Source organism: Hemiscyllium ocellatum, chromosome 13 (assembly GCF_020745735.1).
Source record: "Hemiscyllium ocellatum isolate sHemOce1 chromosome 13, sHemOce1.pat.X.cur, whole genome shotgun sequence".
Classification (NCBI taxonomy): Eukaryota; Metazoa; Chordata; class Chondrichthyes; order Orectolobiformes; family Hemiscylliidae; genus Hemiscyllium; species Hemiscyllium ocellatum.
The window spans coordinates 67,849,664-67,865,358 of NC_083413.1; positions in this window are offsets into that span (position 1 = coordinate 67,849,664).

The window sequence follows — 15,695 nt, forward strand, 5'->3', positions numbered from 1 at the left end:
GCTGGGAGTCTGTGCTGAGGCTAGGAGCCTGTGTTGAGGCTGGGAGTCCATGCTAAGTCTGGGAGTCCACACTGAGGCTGGGAGTCTGCGTTGAGGCCGGGAGTCTGCTGAGGCTGGGAGTCCCCGCTAATGCCGGGTTTCCATGCTGAGGCTGGGAGTGTGTGCTGAGGCTGGAGCCGGAGTTGAGTCTGGGAGTCTATGCTGAGGCTGCGAGTCCACGCTGAGGCTGGGAGTTTGTGCTGAGGCTGGGAGTCCATGCTGAGGTTGGGGTCTGTACTAAGGCCGCGAGCCTGTGCTGAGACCCTGGTTCTGCGCTGAGTCTGGGGGTCCACGTTGAGGCTGGGGTCTGTGCTGAGTCTGGGGGTCCACGTTGAGGCTGGGAGTCTGCACTGGGCTGGGAATCCGTGCCGGGCCTGGGGATTCTGTGCTGAGGCTGGGAGTCTGCGCTGAGGCTCAGAGTCTACGCTGAGGCTGGGAGTCTGTGTAGTGGCTGGGAGTCTGCGCTGAGGCTGGGAGTTTGTGCTGAGTCTTGGAATTGGTGCTGAGGCTGGGAGTCCATAATGCGTCTGGGAGTCTGCACTGAGGCTGGGAGTCTGCGCTGAGGCTGGGAGTCTGTGTAGTGGCTGGGAGTCTGCGCTAAGGCTGGGAATTTGTGCTGAGACTTGGAGTTTGTGCTGAGGCTTGGAGTCTGAACTGTGGCTGGGAGTCCGTAATGAGGTTGTTCGTCTGCACTGAGGCTGGTAGTCCACAATGCGTCTGGGAGTCTGCACCGAGGCTGGGACTCTGATCAGAGACTGGGAATCTGCACTGAGTCTGGGAGTTTGTGCTGGGGCTGGGAGCCTGCTTTGAGGCTGGGAGTCTGCGCTGAGGTTGGGAGTCTGCACTGAGGCTGGGAGTCTGTGCAGTGGCTGGCAGTCTGTGCTGAGGCTGGGAGTCTGTGCTGAGGCTGGGAGTCTGTGCTGAGGCTGGGAGTTTGAACTGAGGCTGGGAGTCTGTGCTGAGGCTGGGAGTCTGAACTGAGGCTAGGAGCCTGTGTTGAGGCTGGGAGTCCATGCTAAGGCTGGGAGTCTGCACTGAGGCTGGGAGTCTGCACTGAGGCTGGGAGTCTGTGCTGACGCTGGGAGTTCGCACTTAGGCTGGGAGTCTGTGCTGAGGCTAGGAGCCTGTGTTGAGGCTGGGAGTCCATGCTAAGTCTGGGAGTCCACACTGAGGCTGGGAGTCTGCACTGAGGCTGGGCGTTTGTGCTGAGGCTTGGAGTCTGAACTGTGGCTGGGAGTCTGCCCTGAGGCTGGGAGTCCATACTGAGGCTGTTCATCCGCACTGAGGCTGGGAGTCTGCACTGAGGCTAGGAGTCTGCACTGAGTCTGGGAGTCTGAGCTGAGGCTGGGAATCTGCAGTGAGTCTGGGAGTCCGCACTGAGTCTGGGAGTCTGAGCTGAGGCTGGGAATCTGCACTGAGGCTGGGAGTCTGCACTGAGGCTGGGAGTCTGTGCTGGGTCTGGTAGCCTGCACTGAGGCTGGGAGTCCGCATTGAGACTGGGAGTCTGTCTGAGGCTGGGAGTCTGTCCTGAGGCTGGGAGTCCGTGCAGAGGCTGGGAGTCCGTGCAGAGGCTGGGAGTCCACACTGAGGCTGGAAGTCCACACTGAGGCTGGGAATCTGTCTGAGACTGGGAATCTGTCTGAGGCTGGGAGTCTGTCCTGAGGCTGGGAGTCTGTCCTGAGGCTGGGAGTCCATGCAGAGGCTGGGAGTCCACACTGAGGCTGGAAGTCCACAATGCGTCTGGGAGTCTGCACTGAGGCTGGGAGTATGCGCTAAGGCTGGGAGTCTGCGCTGAGGCTGGGAGCCCACACTGAGCTGGGAGGCTGCGCCTAGGCAGGCAGTCTGCGCTGAGGCTACGAGACTGTGTTGAGGCTGGGAGTCCATGCTAAGGCTGGGAGTCCGCACTGAGGCTGGGTGTCTGCGCTGAGGCTGGGAGTTTGTGCTGAGTCTTGGAATTGGTGCTGAGGCTGGGAGTCCATAATGGATCTGGGAGTCTGCACTGATTCTGGGAGTCTGTGCTGAGGCTGGGAGTCCACAATGAGTCTGAGAGTCTGCACTGAGGCTGGGAGTCTGCGCTGAGGCTGTGAGTCTGCGCTGAGGCTGGGAGTCTGTGTAGTGGCTGGGAGTCTGCGCTGAGGCTGGGAGTCTGCGCTGAGGCTTCGAATTTGTGCTGAGGCTTGGAGTCTGAACTGTGGCTGGGAATCCGTAATGAGGCTGTTCGTCTGCACTGAGGCTGGTAGTCCACAATGAGTCTGGGAGTCTGCACCGAGGCTGGGACTCTGATCTGAGACTGGGAATCTGCACTGAGTCTGGGAGTCTGTGCTGAGTCTGGGTGCCTGCTTTGAGGCTGGGAGTCTGCGCTGAGGTTGGGAGTCTGCGCTGAGGCTGGGAGTCTGCGCTGAGGTTGGGAGTCCGCACTGAGGCTGGTAGTCTGCGCTGAAGCTGCGAGTTTGTGCTGAGTCTTAGAATTGGTGCTGAGGCTGGGAGTCCATAATGAGTCTGAGAGCCTGCACTGAGGATGGGAGTCTGCGCTGAGGCCATGACACTGCACTGAGGCTGGGAGTCTGTGCAGTGGCTGGGAGTCTGTACTGAGGCTGGGAGTCTGTGCTGAGGCTGGGAGTCAGAACTGAGGCTAGGAGCCTGTGTTGAGGCTGGGAGTCCATGCTAAGGCTGGGAGTCCATGCTAAGGCTGGGAGTCTGCGCTGAGGCTGAGAGTCTGTGCTGAAGTTGGGAGTCTATGCTGAGTCTGCGAGTCCACGCTCAGGCTGATTATCTGCACTGAGGCTGGGAGTCTGCACTGAGTCTGCACTGAGTCTGTGCTGAGGCTGTGCTGAGGCTGGAGTCCGACTTGATTTGGGAGTCTATGCTGAGACTGTTAGTCCACGCTGAGGCAGGGAGTCCGCAATGAGGAGGGCAGTCTGCACTGAGGCTGGGAGCCTGCGCTGAGGCTGGGAGCCTGTGTTGAGGCTGGGAGTCCATGCTAAGTCTGGGAGTCCACACTGAGGCTGGGAGTCTGCACTGAGGCTGGGCGTTTGTGCTGAGGCTTGGAGATTGTTCTGAGGCTTGGAGTCTGAACTGTGGCTGGGAGTCTGCCCTGAGGCTGGGAGTCCATACTGAGGCTGTTCATCCGCACTGAGGCTGGGAGTCTGCACTGAGGCTAGGAGTCTGCACTGAGTCTGGGAGTCTGAGCTGAGGCTGGGAATCTGCAGTGAGTCTGGGAGTCCGCACTGAGTCTGGGAGTCTGAGCTGAGGCTGGGAATCTGCACTGAGGCTGGGAGTCTGCACTGAGGCTGGGAGTCTGTGCTGGGTCTGGTAGCCTGCACTGAGGCTGGGAGTCCGCATTGAGACTGGGAGTCTGTCTGAGGCTGGGAGTCTGTCCTGAGGCTGGGAGTCCGTGCAGAGGCTGGGAGTCCGTGCAGAGGCTGGGAGTCCACACTGAGGCTGGAAGTCCACACTGAGGCTGGGAATCTGTCTGAGACTGGGAATCTGTCTGAGGCTGGGAGTCTGTCCTGAGGCTGGGAGTCTGTCCTGAGGCTGGGAGTCCATGCAGAGGCTGGGAGTCCACACTGAGGCTGGAAGTCCACAATGCGTCTGGGAGTCTGCACTGAGGCTGGGAGTATGCGCTAAGGCTGGGAGTCTGCGCTGAGGCTGGGAGCCCACACTGAGCTGGGAGGCTGCGCCTAGGCAGGCAGTCTGCGCTGAGGCTACGAGACTGTGTTGAGGCTGGGAGTCCATGCTAAGGCTGGGAGTCCGCACTGAGGCTGGGAGTCTGCGCTGAGGCTGGGAGTTTGTGCTGAGTCTTGGAATTGGTGCTGAGGCTGGGAGTCCATAATGGATCTGGGAGTCTGCACTGATTCTGGGAGTCTGTGCTGAGGCTGGGAGTCCACAATGAGTCTGAGAGTCTGCACTGAGGCTGGGAGTCTGCGCTGAGGCTGTGAGTCTGCGCTGAGGCTGGGAGTCTGTGTAGTGGCTGGGAGTCTGCGCTGAGGCTGGGAGTCTGCGCTGAGGCTTCGAATTTGTGCTGAGGCTTGGAGTCTGAACTGTGGCTGGGAATCCGTAATGAGGCTGTTCGTCTGCACTGAGGCTGGTAGTCCACAATGAGTCTGGGAGTCTGCACCGAGGCTGGGACTCTGATCTGAGACTGGGAATCTGCACTGAGTCTGGGAGTCTGTGCTGAGTCTGGGTGCCTGCTTTGAGGCTGGGAGTCTGCGCTGAGGTTGGGAGTCTGCGCTGAGGCTGGGAGTCTGCGCTGAGGTTGGGAGTCCGCACTGAGGCTGGTAGTCTGCGCTGAAGCTGGGAGTTTGTGCTGAGTCTTAGAATTGGTGCTGAGGCTGGGAGTCCATAATGAGTCTGAGAGCCTGCACTGAGGATGGGAGTCTGCGCTGAGGCCATGACACTGCACTGAGGCTGGGAGTCTGTGCAGTGGCTGGGAGTCTGTGCTGAGGCTGGGAGTCTGTGCTGAGGCTGGGAGTCAGAACTGAGGCTAGGAGCCTGTGTTGAGGCTGGGAGTCCATGCTAAGGCTGGAAGTCCATGCTAAGGCTGGGAGTCTGCGCTGAGGCTGAGAGTCTGTGCTGAAGTTGGGAGTCTATGCTGAGTCTGCGAGTCCACGCTCAGGCTGATTATCTGCACTGAGGCTGGGAGTCTGCACTGAGTCTGCACTGAGTCTGTGCTGAGGCTGTGCTGAGGCTGGAGTCCGACTTGATTTGGGAGTCTATGCTGAGACTGTTAGTCCACGCTGAGGCAGGGAGTCCGCAATGAGGAGGGCAGTCTGCACTGAGGCTGGGAGCCTGCGCTGAGGCTGGGAGTCTGTGCTGAGTCTGGGAGTCCGCACTGAGTCTGGGAGTCTGCAATGAGGCTGGGTTTCCGCGCTGAGGCTGGGAGTCTGCATTGAGGCTGGGAGTCTGCTGAGGCTGGGAGTCCCCGCGAATGCCGGGTTTCCATGCTGAGGCTGGGAGTGTGTGCTGAGGCTGGAGCCGGAGTTGAGTCTGGGAGTCTATGCTGAGGCTGCGAGTCCACGCTGAGGCTGGGAGTTTGTGCTGAGGCTGAGAGTGCATGCTGAGGTTGGGGTCTGTACTAAGGCCGCGAGCCTGTGCTGAGAGCCTGGGTCTGCGCTGAGTCTGGGGGTCCACGTTGAGGCTGGGGTCTGTGCTGAGTCTGGGGGTCCACGTTGAGGCTGGGAGTCTGCACTGAGGCTGGGAATTCGTGCTGGGCCTGGGGATTCTGTGCTGAGGCTGGGAGTCTGCGCTGAGGCTAGGAGTCTGCACTGAGTCTGGGAGTCTGAGCTGAGGCTGGGAATCTGCACTGAGGCTGGGAGTCTGCACTGAGGCTGGGAGTCTGTGCTGGGTCTGGTAGCCTGCACTGAGGCTGGGAGTCCGCATTGAGACTGGGAGTCTGTCTGAGGCTGGGAGTCTGTCCTGAGGCTGGGAGTCTGTCCTGAGGCTGGGAGTCCGTGCAGAGGCTGGGAGTCCGTGCAGAGGCTGGGAGTCCACACTGAGGCTGGAAGTCCACACTGAGGCTGGGAATCTGTCTGAGACTGGGAGTCTGTCTGAGGCTGGGAGTCTGTCCTGAGGCTGGGAGTCTGTCCTGAGGCTGGGAGTCCATGCAGAGGCTGGGAGTCCACACTGAGGCTGGAAGTCCACAATGCGTCTGGGAGTCTGCACTGTGGCTGGGAGTATGCGCTGAGGCTGGGAGTCTGCGCTGAGGCTGGGAGCCCACACTGAGCTGGGAGGCTGCGCCTAGGCTGGCAGTCTGCGCTGAGGCTACGAGACTGTGTTGAGGCTGGGAGTCCATGCTAAGGTGGGAGTCCGCACTGAGGCTGGGAGTCTGCGCTGAGGCTGGGAGTTTGTGCTGAGTCTTGGAATTGGTGCTGAGGCTGGGAGTCCATAATGGATCTGGGAGTCTGCACTGATTCTGGGAGTCTGTGCTGAGGCTGGGAGTCCACAATGAGTCTGAGAGTCTGCACTGAGGCTGGGAGTCTGCACTGAGGCTGTGAGTCTGCGCTGAGGCTGGGAGTCTGTGTAGTGGCTGGGAGTCTGCGCTGAGGCTGGGAGTCTGTGTAGTGGCTGGGAGTCTGCGCTGAAGCTGGGAGTTTGTGCTGAGTCTTGGAATTGGTGCTGAGGCTGGGAGTCCATAATGAGTCTGGGAGCCTGCGCTGAGGCTGGGAGTCTGGGAGTCCGCACTGAGTCTGGGAGTCTGCACTGAGGCTGGGTTTCCGCGCTGAGGCTGGGAGTCTGCATTGAGGCTGGGAGTCTGCGTTGAGGCTGGGAGTCTGCTGAGGCTGGGAGTCCCCGCTAATGCCGGGTTTCCATGTTGAGGCTGGGAGTGTGTGCTAAAGCTGGAGCCGGAGTTGAGTCTGGGAGTCTATGCTGAGGCTGCGAGTCCACGCTGAGGCTGGGAGTTTGTGCTGAGGCTGGGAGTCCATGCTGAGGTTGGGGTCTGTACTAAGGCCGCGAGCCTGTGCTGAGACCCTGGGTCTACGCTGAGTCTGGGGGTCCACGTTGAGGCTGGGGTCTGTGCTGAGTCTGGGGGTCCACGTTGAGGCTGGGAGTCTGCACTGAGGCTGGGAATCCGTGCTGGGCCTGGGGATTCTGTGCTGAGGCTGGGAGTCTGCGCTGAGGCTCGGAGTCTGCACTGAGTCTGGGAGTCTGAGCTGAGGCTGGGAATCTGCACTGAGGCTGGGAGTCTGCACTGAGGCTGGGAGTCTGTGCTGGGTCTGGTAGCCTGCACTGAGGCTGGGAGTCCGCATTGAGACTGGGAGTCTGTCTGAGGCTGGGAGTCTGTCCTGAGGCTGGGAGTCTGTCCTGAGGCTGGGAGTCCGTGCAGAGGCTGGGAGTCCGTGCAGAGGCTGGGAGTCCACACTGAGGCTGGAAGTCCACACTGAGGCTGGGAATCTGTCTGAGACTGGGAGTCTGTCTGAGGCTGGGAGTCTGTCCTGAGGCTGGGAGTCTGTCCTGAGGCTGGGAGTCCATGCAGAGGCTGGGAGTCCACACTGAGGCTGGAAGTCCACAATGCGTCTGGGAGTCTGCACTGAGGCTGGGAGTATGCGCTGAGGCTGGGAGTCTGCGCTGAGGCTGGGAGCCCACACTGAGCTGGGAGGCTGCGCCTAGGCTGGCAGTCTGCGCTGAGGCTACGAGACTGTGTTGAGGCTGGGAGTCCATGCTAAGGTGGGAGTCCGCACTGAGGCTGGGAGTCTGCGCTGAGGCTGGGAGTTTGTGCTGAGTCTTGGAATTGGTGCTGAGGCTGGGAGTCCATAATGGATCTGGGAGTCTGCACTGATTCTGGGAGTCTGTGCTGAGGCTGGGAGTCCACAATGAGTCTGAGAGTCTGCACTGAGGCTGGGAGTCTGCACTGAGGCTGTGCGTCTGCGCTGAGGCTGGGAGTCTGTGTAGTGGCTGGGAGTCTGCGCTGAGGCTGGGAGTCTGTGTAGTGGCTGGGAGTCTGCGCTGAAGCTGGGAGTTTGTGCTGAGTCTTGGAATTGGTGCTGAGGCTGGGAGTCCATAATGAGTCTGGGAGCCTGCACTGAGGATGGGAGTCTGCGCTGAGGCCATGACACTGCACTGAGGCTGGGAGTCTGGGAGTCCGCACTGAGTCTGGGAGTCTGCACTGAGGCTGGGTTTCCGCGCTGAGGCTGGGAGTCTGCATTGAGGCTGGGAGTCTGCGTTGAGGCTGGGAGTCTGCTGAGGCTGGGAGTCCCCGCTAATGCCGGGTTTCCATGTTGAGGCTGGGAGTGTGTGCTAAAGCTGGAGCCGGAGTTGAGTCTGGGAGTCTATGCTGAGGCTGCGGGTCCACGCTGAGGCTGGGAGTTTGTGCTGAGGCTGGGAGTCCATGCTGAGGTTGGGGTCTGTACTAAGGCCGCGAGCCTGTGCTGAGACCCTGGGTCTACGCTGAGTCTGGGGGTCCACGTTGAGGCTGGGGTCTGTGCTGAGTCTGGGGGTCCACGTTGAGGCTGGGAGTCTGCACTGAGGCTGGGAATCCGTGCTGGGCCTGGGGATTCTGTGCTGAGGCTGGGAGTCTGCGCTGAGGCTCGGAGTCTACGCTGAGGCTGGGAGTCTGTGTAGTGGCTGGGAGTCCGTGCTGAGGCTGGGAGTCTGCGCTGAGGCTGGGAGTCTGCGCTGAGGCTGGGAGTTTGTGCTGAGTCTTGGAATTGGTGCTGAGGCTGGGAGTCCATAATGGGTCTGGGAGTCTGCACTGAGGCTGGGAGTCTGCACTGAGGCTGTGAGTCTGCGCTGAGGCTGGGAGTCTGTGTAGTGGCTGGGAGTCTGCGCTGAGGCTGGGAGTCTGTGTAGTGGCTGGGAGTCTGCGCTAAGGCTGGGAGTTTGTGCTGAGACTTGGAGTTTGTGCTGAGGCTTGGAGTCTGAACTGTGGCTGGGAGTCCGTAATGAGGCTGTTCGTCTGCACTGAGGCTGGTAGTCCACAATGAGTCTGGGGGTCTGCACCGAGGCTGGGACTCTGATCAGAGACTGGGAATCTGCACTGAGTCTGGGAGTTTGTGCTGGGGCTGGGAGTCTGCGCTGAGGTTGGGAGTCTGTGCTGACGCTGGGAGTTTGTGCTGAGTCTTGGAATTGGTGCTGAGGCTGGGAGTCCATAATGAGTCTGAGAGCCTGCACTGAGGCTGGGATTCTGTGCTGAGGCTGTGACACTGCACTGAGGCTGGGAGTCTGTGCAGTGGCTGGGAGTCTGTGCTGGGGCTGGGAGTCTGTGCTGAGGCTGGGAGTCCATGCTAAGGCTGGGAGTCTGCACTGAGGCTGGGAGTCTGCACTGAGGCTGGGAGTCTGTGCTGACGCTGGGAGTCCGCACTGAGGCTGGGAGTCTGTGCTGAGGCTAGGAGCCTGTGTTGAGGCTGGGAGTCCATGCTAAGTCTGGGAGTCCACACAGAGGCTGGGAGTCTGCATTGAGGCTGGGAGTCTGCGTTGAGGCTGGGAGTCTGCTGAGGCTGGGAGTCCCCGCTGATGCTGGGTGTTCATGCTGAGGCTGGGAGCGTGTGCTGAGGCTGGAGCCGGAGTTGAGTCTGGGAGTCTATGCTGAGGCTGCGAGTCCACGCTGAGGCTGGGAGTTTGTGCTGAAGCTGGGAGTCCATGCTGAGGTTGGGGTCTGTACTAAGGCCGCGAGCCTGTGCTGAGACTCTGGGTCTGCACTGAGTCTGGGGGTCGACGTTGAGGCTGGGGTCTGTGCTGAGTCTGGGGGTCGACGTTGAGGCTGGGAGTCTGCACTGAGGCTGGGAGTCCGTGCTGGGCCTAGGGATTCTGTGCTGAGGCTGGGAGTCTGCGCTGAGGCTGGGAGTCTGCGCTGAGGCTGGGAGTCTGCGCTGAGGCTGGGAGTCTGCGCTGAGGCTGGGAGTCTGCGCTGAGGCTGGAGTTCTGTGCTGAGGCTGAGAGTCTCTGCTGAGGCTGTGAGTCTGCACTGAGGCTGGGAGTCTGCGCTGAGGCTGGCGGTCTGTGCTGAGGCTGGGAGTCTGCGCTGAGGCTGGGAGTCTGTGTAGTGGCTGGGAGTCTGTGCTGAGGCTGGGAATCTCTGCTTGGACTTGGGAGTCTGTGCTGAGGCTGGGAATCCGCACTGAGGCTGGGAGTCCTCAATGAGTCTGTGAGTCTGAGCTGTGGCTGGATGTCTGCGCTGAGACTGAGAGTCTATGCTGAGGGTGGGAAACCGTGTTGAGTCGTGTAGTAACCACTGAGGCTTGGAGTCTGCGCTGAGGCTACGAGAATGTGTTGAGGCTGGGGGTCCATGCTAAGGCTGGGAGTCTGCACTGAGGCTGGAGTTCTGTGCTGAGGCTAGGAGTCTCTGCTGAGGCTGTGTGTCTGCACTGAGGCTGGGAGTCTGCGCTGAGGCTGGAGTTCTGTGCTGAGGCTGAGAGTCTCTGCCTAGGCTGTGAGTCTGCACTGAGGCTGGGAGTCTGCGCTGAGGCTGGGAGTCCAGACTGAGGCTGGGAGTCTGCGCTGCGGCTGGCAGTCTGTGCTGAGGCTGGGGATCTGCACTGAGTCTGGAAGTCCGCACTGAGTCTGGGAGCCCACAATGCGTCTGGGAGTCTGCACTGAGGCTGGGAGTCCACAATGCGTCTGGGAGTCTGCACTGAGGCTGGGAGTATGCGCTGAGGCTGGGAGTCTGCGCTGAGGCTGGGAGCCCACACTGAGGTGGGAGGCTGCGCTGAGGGTGGCAGTCTGCGCTGTGGCTACGAGAATGTGTTGAGGCTGGGAGTCCATGCTAAGGCTGGGAGTCCGCACTGAGGCTGGGAGTCTGCGCTGAGTCTGGGAGTTTGTGCTGAGTCTTGGAATTGGTGCTGAGGCTGGGAGTCCATAATGGGTCTGGGAGTCTGCACTGATTCTGGGAGTCTGTGCTGAGGCTGGGGTTCCACAATGAGTCTGAGAGTCTGCACTGAGGCTGGGAGTCTGCGCTGAGGCTGTGAGTCCTCGCTGAGGCTGGGAGTCTGTGTAGTGGCTGGGAGTCTGCCCTGAGGCTGGGAGTCTGTGTAGTGGCTGGGAGTCTGCGCTAAGGCTGGGAGTTTGTGCTGAGACTTGGAGTTTGTGCTGAGGCTTGCAGCCTGAACTGTGGCTAGGAGTCCGTAATGAGGCTGTTCGTCTGCACTGAGGCTGGTAGTCCACAATGAGTCTGGGAGTCTGCACCGAGGCTGGGACTCTGATCTGAGACTGGGAATCTGCACTGAGTCTGGGAGTCTGTGCTGAGTCTGGGAGTCTGTGCTGGGTCTGGGAGCCTGCTTTGAGGCTGGGAGTCAGCGCAGAGGTTGGAAGTTTGCGCTGAGGCTGATAGTCTGCGCTGAGGTTGGGAGTCCGCACTGAGGCTGGGAGTCTGCGCTGAGGTTGGGAGTCCGCACTGAGGCTGGGAGTCTGCGCTGAGGTTGGGAGTCCGCGCTGAGGTTGGGAGTCCGCACTGAGGCTGGGAGTCTGCGCTGAGGTTGGGAGTCCTCAATGAGTCTGGGAGTCTGCGCTGTGGCTGGATGTCTGCGCTGAGACCGAGAGTCTATGCTGAGGGTGGGAAACCGTGCTGAGTCGTGGAGTAACCACTGAGGCTTGGAGTCTGCGCTGAGGCTACGAGAATGTGTTGAGGCTGGGGGTCCATGCTAAGGCTGGGAGTCTGCGCTGAGTCTGGAGTTCTGTGCTGAGGCTGAGAGTCTCTGCTGAGGCTGTGAGTCTGCACTGAGGCTGGGAATCTGCACTGAGGCTGGCAGTCTGTGCTGAGGCTGAGAGTCCAGACTGAGTCTGGAAGTCCACACTGAGTCTGGGAGTCTGCGTTGAGGCTGGGAGTCTGCTGAGGCTGGGAGTCCCCGCTAATGCCGGGTTTCCATGCTGAGGCTGGGAGTGTGTGCTGAGGCTGGAGCCGGAGTTGAGTCTGGGAGTCTATGCTGAGGCTGCGAGTCCACGCTGAGGCTGGGAGTTTGTGCTGAGGCTGGGAGTCCATGCTGAGGTTGGGGTCTGTACTAAGGCCGCGAGCCTGTGCTGAGACTCTGGGTCTGCACTGAGTCTGGGGGTCGACGTTGAGGCTGGGGTCTGTGCTGAGTCTGGGGGTCGACGTTGAGGCTGGGAGTCTGCACTGAGGCTGGGAGTCCGTGCTGGGCCTAGGGATTCTGTGCTGAGGCTGGGAGTCTGCGCTGAGGCTGGGAGTCTGCGCTGAGGCTGGGAGTCTGCGCTGAGGCTGGAGTTCTGTGCTGAGGCTGAGAGTCTCTGCTGAGGCTGTGAGTCTGCACTGAGGCTGGGAGTCTGCGCTGAGGCTGGCGGTCTGTGCTGAGGCTGGGAGTCTGCGCTGAGGCTGGGAGTCTGCGCTGAGGCTGGGAGTTTGTGCTGTGTTTGGGAGTCTACGCTGAGGCTGGGAGTCTGTGTAGTGGCTGGGAGTCTGTGCTGAGGCTGGGAATCTCTGCTTGGACTTGGGAGTCTGTGCTGAGGCTGGGAATCCGCACTGAGGCTGGGAGTCCTCAATGAGTCTGGGAGTCTGAGCTGTGGCTGGATGTCTGCGCTGAGACTGAGAGTCTATGCTGAGGGTGGGAAACCGTGTTGAGTCGTGTAGTAACCACTGAGGCTTGGAGTCTGCGCTGAGGCTACGAGAATGTGTTGAGGCTGGGGGTCCATGCTAAGGCTGGGAGTCTGCACTGAGGCTGGAGTTCTGTGCTGAGGCTAGGAGTGTCTGCTGAGGCTGTGTGTCTGCACTGAGGCTGGGAGTCTGCGCTGAGGCTGGAGTTCTGTGCTGAGGCTGAGAGTCTCTGCCTAGGCTGTGAGTCTGCACTGAGGCTGGGAGTCTGCGCTGAGGCTGGCAGTCTGCGCTGAGGCTGGGAGTCCAGACTGAGGCTGGGAGTCTGCGCTGCGGCTGGCAGTCTGTGCTGAGGCTGGGGATCTGCACTGAGTCTGGAAGTCCGCACTGAGTCTGGGAGTCCACAATGCGTCTGGGAGTCTGCACTGAGGCTGGGAGTCCACAATGCGTCTGGGAGTCTGCACTGAGGCTGGGAGTATGCGCTGAGGCTGGGAGTCTGCACTGAGGCTGGGAGCCCACACTGAGGTGGGAGGCTGCGCTGAGGGTGGCAGTCTGCGCTGTGGCTACGAGAATGTGTTGAGGCTGGGAGTCCATGCTAAGGCTGGGAGTCCGCACTGAGGCTGGGAGTCTGCGCTGAGTCTGGGAGTTTGTGCTGAGTCTTGGAATTGGTGCTGAGGCTGGGAGTCCATAATGGGTCTGGGAGTCTGCACTGATTCTGGGAGTCTGTGCTGAGGCTGGGGTTCCACAATGAGTCTGAGAGTCTGCACTGAGGCTGGGAGTCTGCGCTGAGGCTGTGAGTCCTCGCTGAGGCTGGGAGTCTGTGTAGTGGCTGGGAGTCTGCCCTGAGGCTGGGAGTCTGTGTAGTGGCTGGGAGTCTGCGCTAAGGCTGGGAGTTTGTGCTGAGACTTGGAGTTTGTGCTGAGGCTTGCAGCCTGAACTGTGGCTAGGAGTCCGTAATGAGGCTGTTCGTCTGCACTGAGGCTGGTAGTCCACAATGAGTCTGGGAGTCTGCACCGAGGCTGGGACTCTGATCTGAGACTGGGAATCTGCACTGAGTCTGGGAGTCTGTGCTGAGTCTGGGAGTCTCTGCTGGGTCTGGGAGCCTGCTTTGAGGCTGGGAGTCAGCGCGGAGGTTGGGAGTTTGCGCTGAGGCTGATAGTCTGCGCTGAGGTTGGGAGTCCGCACTGAGGCTGGGAGTCTGCGCTGAGGTTGGGAGTCCGCACTGAGGCTGGGAGTCTGCGCTGAGGTTGGGAGTCTGCGCTGAGGTTGGGAGTCCGCACTGAGGCTGGGAGTCTGCGCTGAGGTTGGGAGTCCTCAATGAGTCTGGGAGTCTGCGCTGTGGCTGGATGTCTGCGCTGAGACCGAGAGTCTATGCTGAGGGTGGGAAACCGTGCTGAGTCGTGGAGTAACCACTGAGGCTTGGAGTCTGCGCTGAGGCTACGAGAATGTGTTGAGGCTGGGGGTCCATGCTAAGGCTGGGAGTCTGCGCTGAGTCTGGAGTTCTGTGCTGAGGCTGAGAGTCTCTGCTGAGGCTGTGAGTCTGCACTGAGGCTGGGAATCTGCACTGAGGCTGGCAGTCTGTGCTGAGGCTGAGAGTCCAGACTGAGTCTGGAAGTCTGCACTGAGTCTGGGAGTCCACAATGCGTCTGGGAGTCTGCACTGAGGCTGGGAGTATGCGCTGAGGCTGAGAGTCTGCGCTGAGGCTGGGAGCCCACACTGAGGTGGGAGGCTGCGCTGAGGGTGGCAGTCTGCGCTGAGGCTACGAGAATGTGTTGAGGCTGGGAGTCCATGCTAAGGCTGGGAGTCCGCACTGAGGCTGGGAGTCTGCGCTGAGGCTGGGAGATTGTGCTGCGTCTTGGAATTGGTGCTGAGGCTGGGAGTCCATAATGGGTCTGGGAGTCTGCACTGATTCTGGGAGTCTGTGCTGAGGCTGAGAGTCCACAATGAGTCTGAGAGTCTGCACTGAGGCTGGGAGTCTGCGCTGAGGCTGTGAGTCTGCGCTGAGGCTGGGAGTCTGTGTAGTGGCTGGGAGTCTGCGCTGAGGCTGGGAGTCTGTGTAGTGGCTGGGAGTCTGCGCTGAAGCTGGGAGTTTGTGCTGAGTCTTGGAATTGGTGCTGAGGCTGGGAGTCCATAATGAGGCTGGGAGTCTGCGCTGAGGCTGTGAGTCTGCGCTGAGGCTGGGAGTCTGTGTAGTGGCTGGGAGTCTGCGCTGAGGCTGGGAGTCTGTGTAGTGGCTGGGAGTCTGCGCTAAGGCTGGGAGTCAGTGCTGAGGTTGGGAGTCTGCGCTGAGGCTGGGAATCCGCACTGAGGCTGGGAGTCTGCGCTGAGGCTGGGAGTTTGTGCTGAGTCTTGGAATTGGTGCTGAGGCTGGGAGTCCATAATGAGTCTGAGAGCCTGCACTGAGGCTGGGAGTCTGCGCTGAGGCTGTGATACTGCAGTGAGGCTGGGAGTCTGTGCAGTGGCTGGGAGTCTGTGCTGAGGCTGGGAGTCTGTGCTGAGGCTGGGAGTCTGAACTGAGGCTAGGAGCCTGTGTTGAGGCTGGGAGTCCATGCTAAGTCTGGGAGTCCACACTGAGGCTGGGAGTCTGCACTGAGTCTGGGAGTCTGTGCTGAGGCTAGGAGCCTGTGTTGAGGCTGGGAGTCCATGCTAAGTCTGGGAGTCCACACTGAGGCTGGGAGTCTGCACTGAGGCTGGGCATTTGTGCTGAGGCTTGGAGTTTGTGCTGAGGCTTGGAGTCTGAACTGTGGCTGGGAGTCTGCCCTGAGGCTGGGAGTCCATACTGAGGCTGTTCATCCGCACTGAGGCTGTGAGTCTGCACTGAGGCTAGGAGTCTGCACTGAGTCTGGGAGTCCGCACTGAGTCTGGGAGTCTGTGCTGAGGCTGGGAGTCTGTGCTGGGTCTGGTAGCCTGCACTGAGGCTGGGAGTCCGCATTGAGACTGGGATTCTGTCTGAGGCTGGGAGTCTGTCCTGAGGCTGGGAGTCCGTGCAGAGGCTGGGAGTCTGTGCAGAGGCTGGGAGTCCACTCTGAGGCTGGAAGTCCACACTGAGGCTGGGAATTTGTCTGAGACTGGGAATCTGTCTGAGGCTGGGAGTCTGTCCTGAGGCTGTGAGTCTGTCCTGATGCTGGGAGTCCATGCAGAGGCTGGGAGTCCACACTGAGGCTGGGAGTCCACACTGAGGCTGGAAGTCTGCGCTGAGGCTGGGAGACCGCACTGAGTCTGGGAGTCCACAATGCGTCTGGGAGTCTGCACTGAGGCTGGGAGTCCACAATGCGTCTGGGAGTCTGCACTGAGGCTGGGAGTATGCGCTGAGGCTGGGAGTCTGCGCTGAGGCTGGGAGTTTGTGCAGTGTTTGGGAGTCTACGCTGAGGCTGGGAGTCTGTGTAGTGGCTGGGAGTCTGTGCTGAGGCTGGGAGTCTCTGCTTGGACTTGGGAGTCTGTGCTGAGGCTGTGAATCCGCACTGAGGCTGGGAGTCCTCAATGAGTCTGGGAGTCTGCGCTGTGTCTGGATGTCTGCGCTGAGACTGAGAGTCTATGCTGAGGGTGGGAAACCATGCTGAGTCGTGGAGTAACCACTGAGGCTTGGAGTCTGCGCTGAGGCTACGAGAATGTGTTGAGGCTGGGGGTCCATGCTAAGGCTGGGAGTCTGCACTGAGGCTGGAGTTCTGTGCTGAGGCTCGGA